Raw genomic sequence first — 17,777 nt, 5'->3', positions numbered from 1 at the left:
CAACAAATTATGACGTAAGATAACCGAAGAGCATCATGGTGGGGGAGGGGGGGTGTGGTTCAGGGTAATTTTCACGCTGGGGGAAAGGTTTTCCTCCACGGTCGAAACAAGATGTGTGAGCACGACGTCCCCTCCTGCTGCTAGAGCTGTGTGTCCCAGTGATGTCTGGGGGCTCTGCGGTCACACTGGGATCGTGAGGGAGTCGGTTCCCTGACGTGGTTGAATGGGAAGACCCAGGGAAGCCTCTGGATGTCATGATTTTGCTGCAGAGTCCCCCCTCCCCCACCACCAGTGGAACCACCTACCTCTGGACGTCCTACGGTAAGAGAGAACAAGCCACGGTGAATCAGATGCTCTCCCTCACGGGGCTGGAAGCAAACGACAGCACTACAGGCTGTGTCCCCCGTATTTTTCGCTTGAGGTTTGAACGTGCTCCAGGACAGAGATTTCCAGACGCCCTGCGGTTGAAGTGAGCTGGCCGACTGAGAGTCTCTCCCAACGGCTGTGGCGGACGGGGATCTTGGAATGGGCACCACCAGCCCGCTCGCCCAACTTTTTCCCTTTGGAGGAACCCTTGAGGAAGAGGCAGGAGTCGGCTCCGGACGAAGTCTGGCTCATCTGGGCTTCCAGGAAGGCATCACCCCTGCGTCCCAGCAGAGGTGAAGGCAAGCCCCCCCACCCCGTGCGATTCTTCATTCGCTCACTCACTCGTTCCCACAGTGACTTTCTTTCCAGCACTGTGGATTTAAAGGTGTTTGGGGCGGAGAGAACGGAGAACGGAGACCGCAGCAAAGTATATGCGACCAGCGCCGTACCCCAAACAGAGGGCGCTGAGAGGCGTTAACGTTTTAGAGCGGGGGAGGGCCTGGTCCAGGGATGCACATTGGCCGGACCACTTCTGCAGCCCTGGAAGATGCGTGCTCATTAGGACGGGTGGACAGAGGGGCGCCTGGCGGCTCAACCAGTTAGGTGTCCAACTTCGGCTCAGGTCATGATCTCGCGGTTCGTGGGTTCGAGCCCCCCGTCGGGCTCTGGGCTGACAGCTCGGAGCCTGGAGCCTGCTTCGGATTCTGTGTCTCCCTCTCACTCTGCCCCCCTTGTGCTTGTGCTCTGTCTCTGTCTCTCAAAAATAAATAAGCGTTTGGGGTGCCCGGGTGGCGCAGTCGGTTAAGCGTCTGACTTCAGCCAGGTCACGATCTCGCGGTCCGTGAGTTCGAGCCCCGCGTCGGGCTCTGGGCTGACAGCTCGGAGCCTGGAGCCTGCTTCGGATTCTGTGTCTCCCTCTCTCTCTGCCCCTCCCCCACTTGTGCTCTATCAAAAAATGAATAAATGTTAAAAAAAATTTTTTTTAAAGATTTATAACCGAGGGGACCTGGGTGGCTCAGTCAGTTAAGTGTCTGACTTTTGGCTCAGGTCATGATCTCACAGCTCGTGGGTTCAAGCCCCACGTCGGGCTCTGTGCCGACAGCTCGGAGCCCGGAGCCTGCTCCGGATTCTGTGTCTCCCTCTCTCTCTGCCCCCCTTGTGCTTGTGCTCTGTCTCTGTCTCTCAAAAATAAATAAGCGTTTGGGGCGCCTGGGTGGCGCAGTCGGTTAAGCGTCCGACTTCAGCCAGGTCACGATCTCGCGGTCTGTGAGTTCGAGCCCCGCGTCGGGCTCTGGGCTGATGGCTCAGAACCTGGAGCCTGTTTCCGATTCTGTGTCTCCCTCTCTCTCTGCCCCTCCCCCGTTCATGCTCTGTCTCTCTCTGTCCCAAAAATAAATAAATGCTGAAAAAAAAATTAAAAAAAAAAAGCGTTTAAAAATCAAAGGACTGCTGCGTAGCAGGTGCCACGCTGGCCTTGCACATAAAATGCATGTCTCGCACTTGCCTCATGAATCATTTCTATTTTCTCCATTGCAGTCTTCCAATCTGCACTGAAAAGCATGAGCACAATAATAACCAATTTGAAAAATGTTGTCGAAATCTTTATGGCAACCATGAGCTCAAGTAACTTTCGCCACCTTAAACAGAATTAGGTCATTCCTGGATAAAAAGGCACAGAGAATCAAAGCCTCCCGCAGCAGTGCAGCCCGGTAATGGAACAATCCGGAAGCCCAGTGACGGAGCCACGTGTTACCCAGTCAGCAGACAGTCACCGCTTCCCAGGCGCACACTCGTTCATCACCACATACATACGGGCTCCTGCTGCGTGAGCGCCCGGGTGATCGCCTGCGTCTGGGTGTTGGGGTGATGGCCCCCACGGGTGAGGCTTAAAAGGGGCTGTGGACGTGCTGCTACTTTCTATTTCCCCCGGGACTTCCCACAGGTCCTCACGCCGTTGTTTTTACTCCAGCGACTGTCTTCATTATGCTAATTGGACGTATCCATAAAATCATTTTGTTCCTAAAAAGGTACGATCAGAGGAGAGCTGGTCACTGGTGAAAGGCGATCCTCACATGTCCCCTTTCCTCCGGGAGATACGGGGAGGGGAGCAGGGAATGGCTTTGCCTTTGAAAACTAAGGTGCATTTACCAGCACCCAGAAGGAGCTCTAACGTGCATTTTGCCAAGCGCGTGTTACTTCTCTGTTTCACGGACATGCTGGGAACCAGGGTGCTGTCTGCTGCGGGGACCGTGAGCGATGGAAACGGGGCAGATGTGTCCGGGCAGGTGTGGATGGGACCTGGACACGGGGAGGGGTCCCCACGAGGTGGAGGGGGCTGGGGAAGCCCAGGGGACCCAGGAGGAAGCGGGCAGTCCTGGCCACACTGGGAGGAGGGCAGGAGGGGGCACACAGTCCTCAGGAGGAACCAGACACGGCCCACCCCTGCTCGGCGTAAGGTTTTCTTTCTTTTGTTATTTATTTAGAATTTGTTTATGTTTACTTATTTTTAAGAGAGAGACAGACAGAGCGTGAGCAGGGGAGGGGCAGAGAGAGAGGGAGACCCAGAATCCGAAGCAGGCTCCAGGCTCCGAGCCATCAGCCCAGAGCCCGACGCGGGGCTCGAACCCACAGACTGTGAGATCAAGACCTGAGCTGAATGGACTGAAGCTGAATGAAAAGCAGTGCGAGGTTTTCAAAGCTCACTTCCTGAGGACGATTCCAAGTAGCTGGAGGCTCCTGCCACTGGGAACAGACGCACAGGGGAGCTCAGAGCCCGGGCTGCTCACGTCTTGCCCTGATCCTAAAACAACATTCACATCGCTGATTTTTACTGCTACTCCTAAATTTATGATTATGTTATTATGATCAGCAATCTGCTACAGGACATTGGCCATCTCTGTGCCACCCACCATAAGCCAGCGTGAATTCACCACCTAGGACTCACCGGCACAAAGGTCAAACCAGTTCACGTCTGGGTCCCCTGTGCAGGTCAGAGCCACAGGGTACCGGGTTCCACCACCGTCCGGGCCACGCTGGGTGAGAGCTCTCCAGTCAGACCGTCCGGTGCCCCGCTGGCGACAGGAATGGCTTTTGCCTACAAACCCCGTGAAGCCTCGTGTTGTCTGGGGTGCTGGGTTCTGGGCGCTAGGGATGTCCAGGGAGTCCTGAACTTGCCCACGATGGGGAAAGGATGCTGAGAAGTCCCAGAGCCCAGACAGGTGTCCCTCCCAGCCGGACCAGGGGCAAGCATCGTGTCGTTGCCGTGGACGGCTGCATTCTCTGGACGTGACCAAAATGCCCTCTGGGCACCGCTCTGGGGTCGACCTGCCTCCCTGCTGATGGTGATAAGGACAAAGGCAGACACCGGCCCCCACCACCCTTTTTCCAACTCACGGCGTATTTCATTGAGACTGAGCAAAAGCCCTCATTGCCTGAGTGCATACATCTTTCTCCTTTGCACGTAGAAGTAACGTGCAAAAAGTGCCTGTAGCCTTTGTTTTTTTTATCTGGTTGCTCAGTAGCTGAGCCACGCCTGTCCCCGTACCTCGGGAAAGGGATGACAGGGGGAAGCAAGCCAAGCAGAAGTCTGAGATACCCCATACTGCAAACACGACTCTACAGAACATGCCATTTCGTCCCAGGCATTCTACATCTGAGAAACCTAATAAGGTTCATTATCCTTATGAGTTGGCTTCAGGAGAAAACAGTTTAGGCTTGGCGGTATTCGTAGCCTTCACTACAAAAAATAAAATACCCACAACTGGGCAAAACATGTCGGTGACCTCCCTCCCTCTGCACAGACACGCCTGCTGCACACGTGACCTTCTATTTAGGTCTCTGAAGGACACTCCTTGCACATGCACTTGTTGGCCGAGCCCCTCAAGTACGAAATCACGTAAGGACGGGAAAGCTGTCGGTGGCAGAAAATACCCGTTGCCGAACCGGTGGCCAATAAGCTAGTCTCACGGGAAGGAGCGACAGCCACCGTCACCAGTCACGTCAACATCTTCGATGCCTTCGTGGGCAGACTGCAGCCAACTGTCAGACGTGAACTGGGGGGTGGGGGGGGGAACGATAGCAGAGTGACTCGGTGACACTGAGCCAAGATTTCCTGAGACAAGCCCAAGGAGGAGCGGAGAATTCCTGGGGTCCAAGCAAAGTACAGACAATGAAGATGTAGCAGGACTCAATCATTTGTATAGCAAACGCTCGCGGTTATCAACTGCAGAAGACAGAAGGCAGCAAAGGCGACTCGTGTGCCCCAAAGCGACCGTTCCGGCGTGGGCGGAGGATGGCCCTTCCCAGCATGCAGCAGCGGCTCTGGAGGTGTTCGGAAATGACACTGACATCCTGCCCTATGGGAACGGAGGCCCCTCCTTGCCTGTGCTTTGACCTCGGCGCTGGTTGGCCACACAGCTCTGTCCACGCTGTCCTTCCGAAAACAGTCATTTCCTTCTCTTCACTCGGTGTACTGCTGTTCATCCTTTCAGACCCAGCTCAAGGGTTAGACTCCAAGAAGCATGGACTCCCATGGGTCCACAGAGCTCTGGCCTACCTCTTTCGTGTCGGTGTACATTTAATAGCAAACTGTAGTTCAATACTTAATCACTTAATTGGTTATTTAACACCCCTCCCCTCAAAACTCCGTAATTCCTCTAACATTAAGGATGTTTATCTTGATCGCTACTGTACTTCCGAGCCCTTGGCAACTGGAGCTATACTGCCAGTAAGAGTTTACTTGATTATCCAGGGAGTGAGCCCCCCAGGCTGTTGGGAAAGTAAATGCTCACTTTTCCAGGTGTGCCAGCCCTGACCAGTGAGACACAACCCGGTATTAGATGGGGGCTTCTGGTACCGCTTGACTGTCCTGATAAAAGAGACCAGCATCGCTGGGTTCAGCGTCTTCCACCCTACTTCCTGCCTTGAACACGGCTGTGATGCTTGGCATTAGGCAGCCATGCTGTGACCACGAGGGAAAGTCAGGGACGATCATATGGTACGAGGGCCTACTATTTTTGAAAACCCAAACTGATGCCAGCAGCTGCCTAGATCCGGACATCTTGCTGAGCAAGTGAAACAAAGCACTATCTGAAGTGGGTTAACTTACCTGAGTTTCCTATTACCTGCAGTGGAAGCATCTCTAACAGATAGCAGTATGTGTTGGGTTAAGATATCCCAACGCCCCGAGATTTAATCACCTGAAATTAAAAAGGAGATCCGATATCTCTCACACTCGGTACCGCTGAAACTGATTCTAAGGCAATCCACAATCTGATAACTGGTAGAGAGAGAAGAGTTGAAAAACACACAGTTACAAAGAAGGCGTTTTAATTTATATGCTGGTCTCACTGAAAGGCAGGATCTCCCTTCCTCTGCCTCCAACAGTACTACGAGTAGTTCACCCACAACAAGCAAAACCTACTAACCATGAGGTACAGCGAGTGATGTATGGTTTTTAAAGCAGGCACCTGCGGCTCCTTTATTCCCCGATGTTAATTATGCAAGTAATTACGTAACCAATCGACATCCGCGTACTTGAATCTTGATCATGTCTGTTCGTTTTCTTTAGCATTAAAAAAAAAAAAAAGTCAAAGAACAATGTTTCTCTAATCTATGACTAGCTATATTTAACTCCAAAAATATCCGTCCTTCAGTCACACGGAGCACTTTTTTTTTTTTAATATGAAATTTATTGTCAAACTGGTTTCCACACAACACCCAGTGCTCATCCCAACAGGTGCCCTCCTCGATGCCCATCACCCACTCTCCCCTCCCTCCGACCCCCCCATCCACCTTCAGTTTGTTCTCAGTTTTTAAGAGTCTCTTATGTTTTGGCTCCCTCCCTCTCTAACCTCTTTTTTTTTTTTCCTTCCCCTCCCCCATGGGTTTCTGTTAAGTTTCTCAGGAACCACATAAGAGTGAAACCATATGGTATCCGTCTTTCTCTGTGTGACTTATTTCACTCAGCACAACCCTCTCCAGTTCCATCCACGTTGCTACAAAAGGCCATATTTCATTCTTTCTCATTGCCACGTAGTATTCCATTGTGTATACAAACCACAATTTCTTTATCCATTCATCAGTTGATGGACATTTAGGCTCTTTCCAGAATTTGGCTACTGTTGAAAGTGCTGCTATAAACATTGGGGTACAAGCACTCCTGTATCCCTTGGGTAAATTCCTAGCAGTGCTATTGATGGGTCATAGGGTAGGTCGATTTTTAATTTTCTGAGGAACCTCCACACTGTTTTCCAGAATGGCTGCACCAGTTTGCGAGCTGTAATCATCAAGACAGCATGGTATTGGCACAAAACCAGACACATAGACCAATGGAACAGAGACTCCAGAACTGGACCCACAAAAGTATGGCCAACTCATCTTTGACAAAGCAGGAAAGAGTATCCAGTGGAAAAAAGACAGTCTCTTTAACAAATGGTGCTGGGAGAACTGGACAGCCACATGCAGAAGAATGAAACTAGACCAGTTTCTTACACCATTCACAAAAATAAATTCAAAATGGATAAAGGACCTGAATGTGAGACAGGAAACCATCAAAACCCTAGAGGAGAAAGCAGGAAAAAACCTCTCTGACCTCAGCCGCAGCAATTTCTTACTTGACACATCCCCAAAGGCAAGGGAATTAAAAGCAAAAATGAACTACTGGGACCTCATGAAGATAAAAAGCTTCTGTACTGCAAAGGAAACAATCAACAAAACTAAAAGGCAACCGACTGACTGGGAAAAGATATTTGCAAATGACGTATGAGACAAAAGGGCTAGTATCCAAAATCCATAAAGCACTCACCAAACTCCACACCCGAAAAACAAATAATCCAGTGAAGGAATGGGCACAGAGCACTTTTTACAGTCATTGGAGGCGTCACTGGTAAAGTACACATTGGCATCACATTCCAAGAGCTATTAATAAGGCAAGACTTGGCCGTTTTCGCTCCGCTCAAAGTTCATTCCCCACATCCCAACCTCTCGGCGATGGCTGTATTTTTAGCCAAGCTCAACCACTGTGATCACAGAATCAGGATCGGAGACTGAATTTCTTACAGAAATCAAGAGTGAGCGGGAGTTTTCACGTGCACATATACACACAGGCTGTCTTTTTTTTGTATCTGAGTTCAAATATCACACCATATTCTGTTCCAACTGCAATAAAATTTCTGACACGACATCCGTTATATGTGAAATTTACATACAAATGGCAAGTTAAGTAGAACCTGGCTGCTGTTTCTTGGTCTGTGGTTCTTCTGGTCAGTAAATCCTATTAGGGGCTTCATTAGCCTGCTTGGCGAGGGAAATGCTTTTTCTGATCCTGTGACTTGAGCTGTGCAATCCGGCCCAGCTGCAAAATGGAATCTAACTCCTATGGCTTTTTTTTTTCCTTCCAGCACAAAGGCACCAAAATTGAGTTATTGAATTTACGCTGTAAGCAGAGCTAGGAATATCTGCCCAATCTCATTTCTCATTAGGCCGCAAATGTTCTCCTTTCTTCCCTCCATTCCAGCACATAATTAGAACTGGCTAGCCAGCACGAAGGTATACGAGTTGACCAATTAAGACCTGGAAATTCTGCAAGCGGCCGTAAGGCCGAGCCAGAGGAAAGGGAAGGGGTCTGCAGGAGCAGTGGCATCAGGAAGCCGGGCGAGAAAGCCCCACAGAACGTCCTTAGGGACGGAGGCTCCCTCTCTCCCCCTTTCAGGCCGGATCCCAGCAAGGAGCAGGTCAGAGTCGCAGAACCAACAAATGACAAGCAGTCCCCGGTTACCGCTACCCGTCACGACCGGCTGCCTTCCGTTTCTAGACAAGGAAAGAAAAATCCTGTGTTGAGAGGAGGTGAACTGAGGTGTGCACCCTACCAACCCTAAAAATAACTCACATACTGGAAAACTCCCGTGTGCCTCGGTGGAGTTCAAGTTTAAGAAGTTATTTCAGATTTCCGTTTATTTATTTTTTTTTGAGAATTAAAAAAGAACTATTAACGCATTAAAAAAACAACAACAATAAACCCAGGAGGTGTTAACATAAGTGACATATTTATGGAAAATAACTGGTTTTTTTTTTTTTAAATAAAAAAATCTGTGCCAAGAGGGGCACAGTTTCACATTTTTGCAAATCTCTGATGTCTGACTCAGGAGAAGACAATTGGATTCTCACACAAGTTTCTGCATTCAGTCTGTTGCAATACCACACATCATGCAGCTTCTGGAAAATTCCACTGTATACACGAATAATCCAGAAAAGAGAAAGGAAGTAACATGCGGCTGCTGATAATAACGGTGATGGTTAAAGAGTCTTAGGAACCCCAGGGGTCCCTGGAGCCCCACTTTGAGAACCACTGCTTTAGATCAACAACATTTCGTGGATGAGCGGCATCCTTTGGGCCCAAAAGGCCAGTCACCAGCACTCTGACGTCCACTGGGTTGGAAAGCCCTTCGCAAGAGGCTCTGTTTGGTTCAGGTTCCCATCACACCCTCCGCCACGTACCTTTCACCCAGTCCTCCGGAAACTCTGCCGAAAGAGGGAAGTGGCCCACTTTTAGCATCTCTAAATTGGTTCCACCAAACCTTCGTGTAGGAAGACGTAGAAACTGAGGCCCAAAGAAATCATGTTATGTCCCCAAATCTAAGCCCTGGTGAGCGGGACCAGAAGACAGGCTGTAAAGTCAAGAAGGTGATCACGGACGAGTCCCCAGCCCTCAAGTGCCTTCGTGACGGTTTGGATGAACCAGGTCTACGGCTCACATGTTAATCTGCTCCGTCTTCCCCAATGGACTGAGGGATCCCGGGATGTCAGACTTTAAGGGAGAAGATATTCCAGAGAGATGAGTCTCGGGGAGTCAGAGGGTCTGGATACACCTCTGTTTCCTTGCTAACCATTTCTTCCGCAGAGATCCTAAAGGAAAGTCCCTGATGAGGAAACCCAAAGTCCAGAGCGGGGTCCCCTGTGTCACCCACCTGTCAGGCGGAGGCACCACAAACCGATCCGTCCCACCACGACATCTGCCCTCCCGAAATCTTCACATTGGCGATAAACGAGCACAAACGAAAAACAGGAGAGTCCTACAGGTGGGACACAGAATGGGAGTCCTGACCTCAGCATCTCAGGTTTGATGGGGCTCGTCAGATCCCACGTTATTACTTCCCACCACAAGGTCGCACAGCACACGAGTTCACTGCTGGCTCTGAAAGGTGAAGGGGTGTTTGTCCCACAAATATTTACATGGTAAGCCCTGTCCTTGGTCCTGGGTAAAGCTGAGGAACTCAGGCACGGTCCCTGCCTGCACGACGCTGATGTTCTAGTGAGGGTCATGGATGCTAAATAAATAAGCAGTAAGATAACCCCACGGGCTAATAAATACAGTGCAGAAAACGAAGCTGGGTCGTGGGAGAGACTGCCTCGCATGGGGCCTCTTTGGCCTGGAACAACAGGGCTCTTAAGAAAGGGGGTGTCGAGGGGCGGCCGGGTGGCTCAGTCGGTTAAGCTTCCGACTTCGACTCAGGTCATGGTCTCACGGTTTGTGAGTTCGAGCCCTGCGTCGGGCTCTGTGCTAACAGCTCGGAGCCTGGAACCTGCTTGGGATTCTGTGTCTCCCTCTCTCTCTGCCCCTCCCATGCTCACGCTCTGTCTCTCTCTGTCTCAAAAATAAAGAAACGTTTAAAAAAAAGGGAGGGGGGTGTCGGGGCTTGTAACCCTCTGAGGAGGAGAAGCCAGGTCCACAGAGGTCCAGGCACACAGCGCTCTCAGCAGACGGCAGAACGATCACAAACCACCTTGAGATGGGAACCAGCGTGGAGATTCACGGAACCCCTCGGAAGTCCACGTGGCTGGACGGCAGGAGCAGGGACATTGCAAGAGGAGGTCGGAGAGGATGGTGAGGTTTCGGAGAAGAGCCTGAGTTTGGGGGTGCTGAGTTTGGATTTCCTCACAGTCCGCCATGACTCTTCCATTCCAAATCAAATCCTCCTCAAATTCGCAGAGAGAAGAACTGGCCCTTTCTACTTTATACCCAAGCAAAATTGCAAATGCTCGAATCAGCATTAAATCAGATCCCAAGCAATTCAAAATGGTCACTTTGCTGGCTCAGTGAAACTTCTCTTTCCTCCAGACAAACAGCTCCTAACATTGATCCTGACGCCCCAACCCCAAGGGCGGGTAGAAAGCTCCTTTAGCTAAACCCGGTGGAGCCCAAATACTGCATAAAAGTTTTTATTGCCACTTAGAGGGGAAAGCTGCAATGTATTTATTAAATATGAATGCAAATGTATTGCCATGGTAAGAACAAAACTCACCGCTAAGGACCCTGCAGGTTGGTGCAAGATTTTTAATATAGTATTTCAAATGTAATTCAATTCAACAAATATTTAATGAGCTCTAACAAGCTGCCAGTTCTGTGCTGGGGATGCGGAGAGCCCCAGTCCGCAACGCTCGGCAAGCAGCGTGTAATCAAAGTGACAGACACATTTTCAGACAGTAAGTTCTGGCGTTGTGAACAAAATGCAGGCAGCAAAGAGAAGGGTGTGATAAACATTTGCAAGGAGCTGCACGGACCTAGACCGCGCGGATCAAAACGCATGCACTTTTGCATAATTAAAGTACCTCATTCTATAATTAGGGATTATAAATTATAATGGCATGAAATACATTCTCTTCTTCCTTTCTCTTATGAAGTGATCCCTGAAGTCATCTGTCTAAATGACAGTGAACAGGAGTCAACCTAACCCACGACACAAGTATTTTAAAGCTGGAATGGGGCGCCTGGGTGGCTCAGTCGGTTAAGCGTCCGACTTCAGCTCAGGTCATGATCTCACGGTTCGTGAGTTCGAGCCCCGCATCGGGCTCTGGGCTGACGGCTCAGAGCCTGGAGCCTGCTTCCGATTCTGTGTGTCCCTCTCTCTCTGCCCCTCCCCCGTTCATGCTCTGTCTCTCTCTGTCTCAAAAATAAATAAAATGTTAAAAAAAATTTTTTTACAAGTATTTTTAAGCTGGAATTGTTGGAGATAAAGGCACAGCCCATTTAGAAGGGATCCACTGTAAGCAGATCCCCACACAACATGCCTCTGGTTGCACTGAAATCGCAAAATGTGCCCTGTATGCCTGCTTGGAGCTGGCCCTTTGGATTTTTTTTTTTTTTTTTTAAAGAATTGCTTACTGCATAGGGTCGCGGCAAAGAAACTATCCAACTATAAAATGTGGAAGAGCTAAACTGAACCAGCTGCCTAGTCATGAGGTATTTTTACTAAAAAAAAAAAAAAAAAAAATAGAATAGATCTACTTGGCAGACGAGTCGGTTTGTTGTTACTATTACTCTAAGTAAAACACAAAAGCAAACCCAAAAACCTCTCAAGTGAGCAAAGCCCCACAGGGAAAACTGAGAGATCCTTTAGACCCTCGAGAAAGAGCCCAAGCTACACTTCTGCCTTTGCACAGGGTCAGGCTTCTGTCAGCATCTCTGACGCGAGGAGACTTGAGTTAGACAGGTGGCCCCGTGTGGCTCGGCAGGGCTCCTGGGTGTCTCTCCGGGCTCCGAGGCTCCTTCGGATGGATCCCCCCTCACACGGATGGCCTGTCGACGGCTCTGCCCCAGGGCCTTTACACCTGTCGGCCTCATGCGCCCGTACTGCTCTGCCTCGGACTCGGCGGCGGGCCCTGCTCCTCGTCCAGACGTCTCCGCGAAGCCTTCCTTCCTAAAGCACGATTTCTGACGCGCTCTCCTCACCACCCACGTCCTGCTGACAACGCTCGCTTATTCCCAGGGTCCACATCCTGCACCGCCTAGGCGGCGACTTTCCCGCTACAGTGCAGACACCTCGGGAGCAGGACGTGGTCAGCCCTGGTTCTGCTGGGTCCCTCGTGGCCTAGAAGTGAGCCTTGCGCCGTGGGAGGCCTGAGCCTCCGGACGCGGCGGGAGAAGAAACCAAGGCCGAGTCCCCAACGAGCGACTCATCCAGAGCTGGGGAGCCAGGGGAGCTGGGGATCCCACCCAGACGGTCCTAGCCAGGAGGCCCCACTGCCCCCACTCACACCCGTGGGAAGCAGCTCAGGGAGAGGTTAGGCCACCAGCCTCGCTGAGCCAGGGGCGGCTTCTTCTGTCCCCTGGGGGGGGAGGGGACAGACACACACGTGCTGTGCTAGCAGCAGGCTATCCGTCTGCACGGGGACGGTCAGGAGCTCCGGTCAGAGGTCGGAGGACCCCAATTTTCCCTTCACCCTAGCCACGCACAGTGCCTCAACACTCTGATTAGCCCCTGTGACCGGCAATGCCCCGCACGATGTCCGTGACCTAATCCCTGCGACCTGTGAGGCCGTTACCCTGCCTGGCAGAGGAAGTCTTGCACGTGGCACTAAGGTCAGGGGCTGGAGACAGGCAGCCTGTTCTGGACTATCCCGGGGGGCCCCCATCACCTGAGCCCTTAAAAGTGCAAGAAGGCGGCAAGAGAGTCGGCCGGAGACGGGTAATGGCAGGAGAGGCGGGAAGCACGACGGGGACTCACCTGCCATTGCTGCTTTGAGAGGAAGGGGACCACGGGCCCAGGAACGAGGGCCTCCTCCGCAAGCTGGGCACGACCCTCAGGGGACCGCCAGCAAGGGAGCCGGGGCCCCAGCCCGCCACCGTCAGAAACAACCCGAATGCGCGACCAAACGCAATTCTCCGGAGCCTCCAGAGGAAACGCAGCCGCGCAGAGACCTTGACTTGAACCCGGGGCGGCTTTTCACCGACTTCCAGCGTCCCAAACAACTTCTGCTGTTTGCAGGCGCTAACTTTGCGACCGAACGGCAATGCAGACTGAGGCAGAAAACAACGTTTTGCCTACTCGACAAGGAGTCCCACGAATGGATCGGCTCACGTTGGCAAAGGCAGCAGCAGAGGCTGCGTCGGGTGTCCTCGTCAATCAGACGCACCTCGACTGGCAGGAGCAGGGACAGCAGACAGCGCCCTGGCTTCAACCTCAGCTCGGCGCACTGTGGCCGTCAGCCGCAGAGACGCACCCAGCCACGGGCACCTGTGTGACCAACAGGGGCATCGAGAGAAACCCCATGGAAGAGCCCTCGGTTTTCTTTCTGGGAAACCAATCTGTTTCGATTTGGTCTGTGTGGTTCGGAGTGAGGCCAAACGTTCCAGGGGTGGACATGTGACCGGGCAGAGCCAATCAGAATATCCCATCCTCCGGGTTACAGTCATTGGTTCAGGGGTGAGCCTCTGGCTCAGATCAGACCAATGACAGGCAGTCCTGGGATCTTCGCGGCATCCTCGGTGTTTAGGACAGCAGCTGGCACATAGTAGGTGCGCAATAAACGGCATTTAATACGTGAATGAAAATTAATGTGCACTGCTGTTCAGTTGCAAGCAAATCAAACTTTCCAAATGTATGCTCTTATGTTGGCAATGGTGTAAGTAATGTTTGGAATCACTATCGCTGTAAGCGTGCTTACTTGTTTTTTGGAAACACAGGATGTTCCCCTTGAGGGAGCGAATGTTTCTACCAGGACAAGCGTGATATTTCTGTTGCTTCCTGCCGTAGCCCCAGTATCTAGAATTCCTGGAACACTGTAGCCGCAGGAAAAGCTCATGGAATGAATGAATGGCGCTCTCTATTCCTGGCCTCAGTACTGTTGCTCTCCCTGGGTTTTACGTTTGGAGTTGTCTGGGAATTTAGTTCAGATTCTGATTCTTTGACTTGGGAACAGTGAACACGCTTATATACAACACCCTGAGTCTCACGGAACCAGACGCAGGTGCCGACAACAACTCTTCGGGCTCTGAGAAAGCCCTAGCCAGCTGGTGGGGGCCACTGATGCAAGTTTCAGGTCAGTGGACCAAACAGGTAATGTGCAGCACATGCTAAGCTGAGCCACAGCATGCGTTAGACCATCTATGTCTCCGATCGCTTCAGGAAAAGCTTCTTGTCTCGTTTCCCCTCAAGGGAAATGCCCCCTTTTTCCCAAAAGACAAGCAAACTTAGATAATAATTCTGAGAGAAAAATGTACCAGACTGACCACTGTAACCCATCGCCTAATTGCCATTTTAATTACTATATATATACACCAGGCAGCTAAATAGTGCAGAAAAACACAACACCCGTGCCCCCACCCAGCTCGGAAATAAGACGCAGATGTGCTGAAGTTCCTGGGGACCCCCACCTCACCCCACCCACCTCCTGCCCTCCCCAGAGATAGCCGCTATCCCGACGCTTGTACGATTTCCACGTTTATATTTTGTTTCATACCGTCACTGCCTAATTGCATGTTCATAAAAATGTACGACATCGTGCTCCGTGTTTCAGGCTGCATACAATGATGCCTTGTTCTAGGCATGCCCTGGCAACTTGCTTTTTAAGTTTCTTATTCCATTTTAAGTTTTAAAGACTTATCCACGTTAAAACGCGCAGCACCAACTAATGCTCATGGCTGGTTGGTGTTTCCCTGTATGAATCCAGGAATGTGTGTCTGCCTCTCATTTGCGGCTCACGTGCCTGGAGATACTGCCTCTCTGAGCACGGCGGACTGGTGGGAAGTCACATTCTGGGGATGAAAAGGCTCGGCTCAGACTCGCCTTCTTTAGCTTGGCTCCCTTGTGAAAGCCACATCGCCTTTCTGAGCCTCTATTTGCTCATCCAGAAAATGGGGATCATAACCACAAGGACTTCTACGGGCTGGGGTGAGGAATGAAGTAATGCGGCTGGGTGAAAAGCAGTCCCAAGTCTTCAAAGTGCTGAAACAGGACGGAGTTGAAATTCCAGGGACTGGAATGTCCAATCCCCATGTCCGAATGCCCCATGAAAAGCAGTGGACCTGCACCTGGTTGCATTCATCAAGCCAGCCCTACTCATCTGCCAAGCCCCCTCCTCCAGGAAGGTTCCGCTGGGTAGCCGTCGGGACTGCACGGCCCTCTCTCTTCTCTCAGGTCATTTCCTGTCTGCATCCTGTTTCTCCAGGACTTGAACAGCAGTGTGCATATTGAGATAGTCCCTCGCTCAGAGGGTCTATGTCCCTTGAAGCCCGCCACACAGGCCTCCATAGTAGATGCTCGGCTAAATCATGCGAACGGACAGTCTCCTCCAATGCGGCACCCAGCAAGACAGTTCTGGTGCCTTCTATGGGATCTCATTAGTATTGCTTCACTTCATTCTCTAATTCTGAAAACAGAACTACCGAAACGGAGTGCTGTTTCTAGACTCATTTACTCAAAAGTTGCACTTTGGCCTGGGGAAAAATACCTGTTAATGTATGCATTGGCCTTCTCTCTCCTTCCATAGAGACTGTGAGTTCCATGAGGGCCAGGACTATTTCTCAGAAAAAGAGAGAGAGAGAGAGAGAGAGAGAGAGAGAAGTGGGGAGGAGAGAGAGAGTGGAGAAAAGGGTGAAGAGAGGAGGGAAGGAGCGAGGAAGGGAGGGAAAATCTAACCCGGATTTGCACATAAGACATGGCCAGAGATACCTGTATGATGGAAAGTATATTCTAGCAGCCTGTAGGAACTATGCACACAGGGGCACAAACCCCACAGCACTGGATGGGGTTTCTGGAGTCAGCAGCCGGGACCTTGGGCAACTGGGGCTGGCCAGCAAGGGGCCGCCGTGGGTATGTCTGCGCCTGGATTGATTCTAATCTCTGATGATGAAAACATCGTGGGCCGGTTCTTCCTCGGCCTGATGTGGCTTCCGGATCCACATGTGGTTCTGGCGGTGCACAGACGCGACCTTAAATTCCACCGAGTCACAGAGTGAGACAATCATGTCCAAGTTCTCCCGCAGCCCCACTGATCTGGACCTCAAGGAGAGTCTCGGTTCAGGGCTAACCTGCATTGGTTCCTCTCCTTTCCAATGGAGAGAGAACAGGCCTCAGCCCACGTGCTTCTTCGGCAAGTGACTGGGATTCACTCGCATGCGCCCAAAGTCAGTCCTCACTCTTAGCCCCCCTGCCCCCGTCCCACGAGCTCCCACAGATCTGAGCGGCCTCTGTGACAGGGGAAAGGGCTGTTACTGGGATCCAGGAATAAATTTTCCCAGGGCCTCCTTCAAACTCTCTTAGTACCACGATCAACCCAATTCTAATACAACAGCGCCCAGCCCCCAGCACCACACACCCTCCAAACAGTGCGTTACCCCCACTGCTGGAAGTTTCCCAAGGCACTGTCAGAGTTCGATACCAATACTGAGCCTGAACCTAATTACACGTCGCTGAAAAAGAAATTCAATTCTTGCTGAAATTGGGGCTTCTCAAATTCAGACTGAAATATCTCGAATTCAGACTGAAATAGAACGTGACGTGTGAGGAGAAAATTCACAAGAAAAGATAGGAAAATGGCTCTTAAACATGCAAAAAAGTATCCAAACGCACTCACAGTTAGGTGAAAATTAAAACAACACGGAGATCCCATTTCTCACCTAACGAACAGGCAAAAATTACAAAGCACGCGAACACACGTTGCTGGCGAGGCTGTTGGGAAACGGGCACTCTCGTATGTGGATGGTGAAGGGAGACTGGCCCAGCCCTTCTGGAGGGAAACGTGGCAAGTCTTAGGTAAACTGCTCATGCACTGATGTCTCGACCCAGAGACCCCACTTCTAGGAAGCCGCCTGAAGATATTCCCCCAAACATATAAAAATACATGCACACAAGCTGACTCCTTATGGCACCGTTTGTAGCCGCAAATTACCGGAGATCATGAAAAATCTCCAGACAAAGGGGAGTGCTGGAATAACCTGTGGTACATCCTCAAGCGAAGTACTAGGCAGCTACAGCAGAGGATGGGGGGTGGAGGGGTGGAATTGGGGGAGGCTGTGCCCGTCAGGAGCTGGTGCGTATGAGAAGTCTCTGTACTTCCCACTCAGTTTGGCCGTGAGCCTAAAACTGCTCTAAAGACCAAACTCTATTTAAAAGGAAGAGGGGAAGGAACGAGGAACTGAATTGGGAGTAATTTCCAGGACATGCTGTCTATAATACACTCCCGCACACACATCTGCTCGGTGGTGCAAAATGCTCATAGGAAGGATAAACCAGAAATGAAAGGGATATCGGTGGTGTGGAGAGGTGGGGAAAGAAGGGGGTGGGGGAGCAGGGGGTAGAGATGAAACGGAAGGCACATCCCCCCGAGCAGACGTCGTGGGTAGCTTTGACTCAGAACTTCAGATATCCTAAAAATAAATACATACACCATTTTCCAAAGTCAGGATGTAGGGGCGCCTGGGTGGCTCAGTCGGTTGAGCGTCCGACTTCGGCTCAGGTCATGATCTTGCGGTTCATGAGTTCGAGCCCCGCGTCGCGCTCTGTGCTGACAGCTCGGAGCCTGGAGCCTGCCTGGGATTCTGTGTCTCCCTCTCTCTCTGCCCCTCCCCTGCTCATGCTCTGCCTCTGTCTCTCCCTCTCTCTCTCTCTCTCTCAAAAAGGATAGATAGATAG

This window comes from Lynx rufus, unplaced genomic scaffold, assembly GCF_022079265.1.
Source record: "Lynx rufus isolate CCGP_SWC_20201006 ecotype Redwood Valley unplaced genomic scaffold, mLynRuf1.p SCAF_33, whole genome shotgun sequence".
In the NCBI taxonomy this organism is placed as follows: domain Eukaryota; kingdom Metazoa; phylum Chordata; class Mammalia; order Carnivora; family Felidae; genus Lynx; species Lynx rufus.
The sequence above is the reverse complement of the archived record's forward strand: the minus strand, read 5'-3'. Positions refer to the sequence as shown.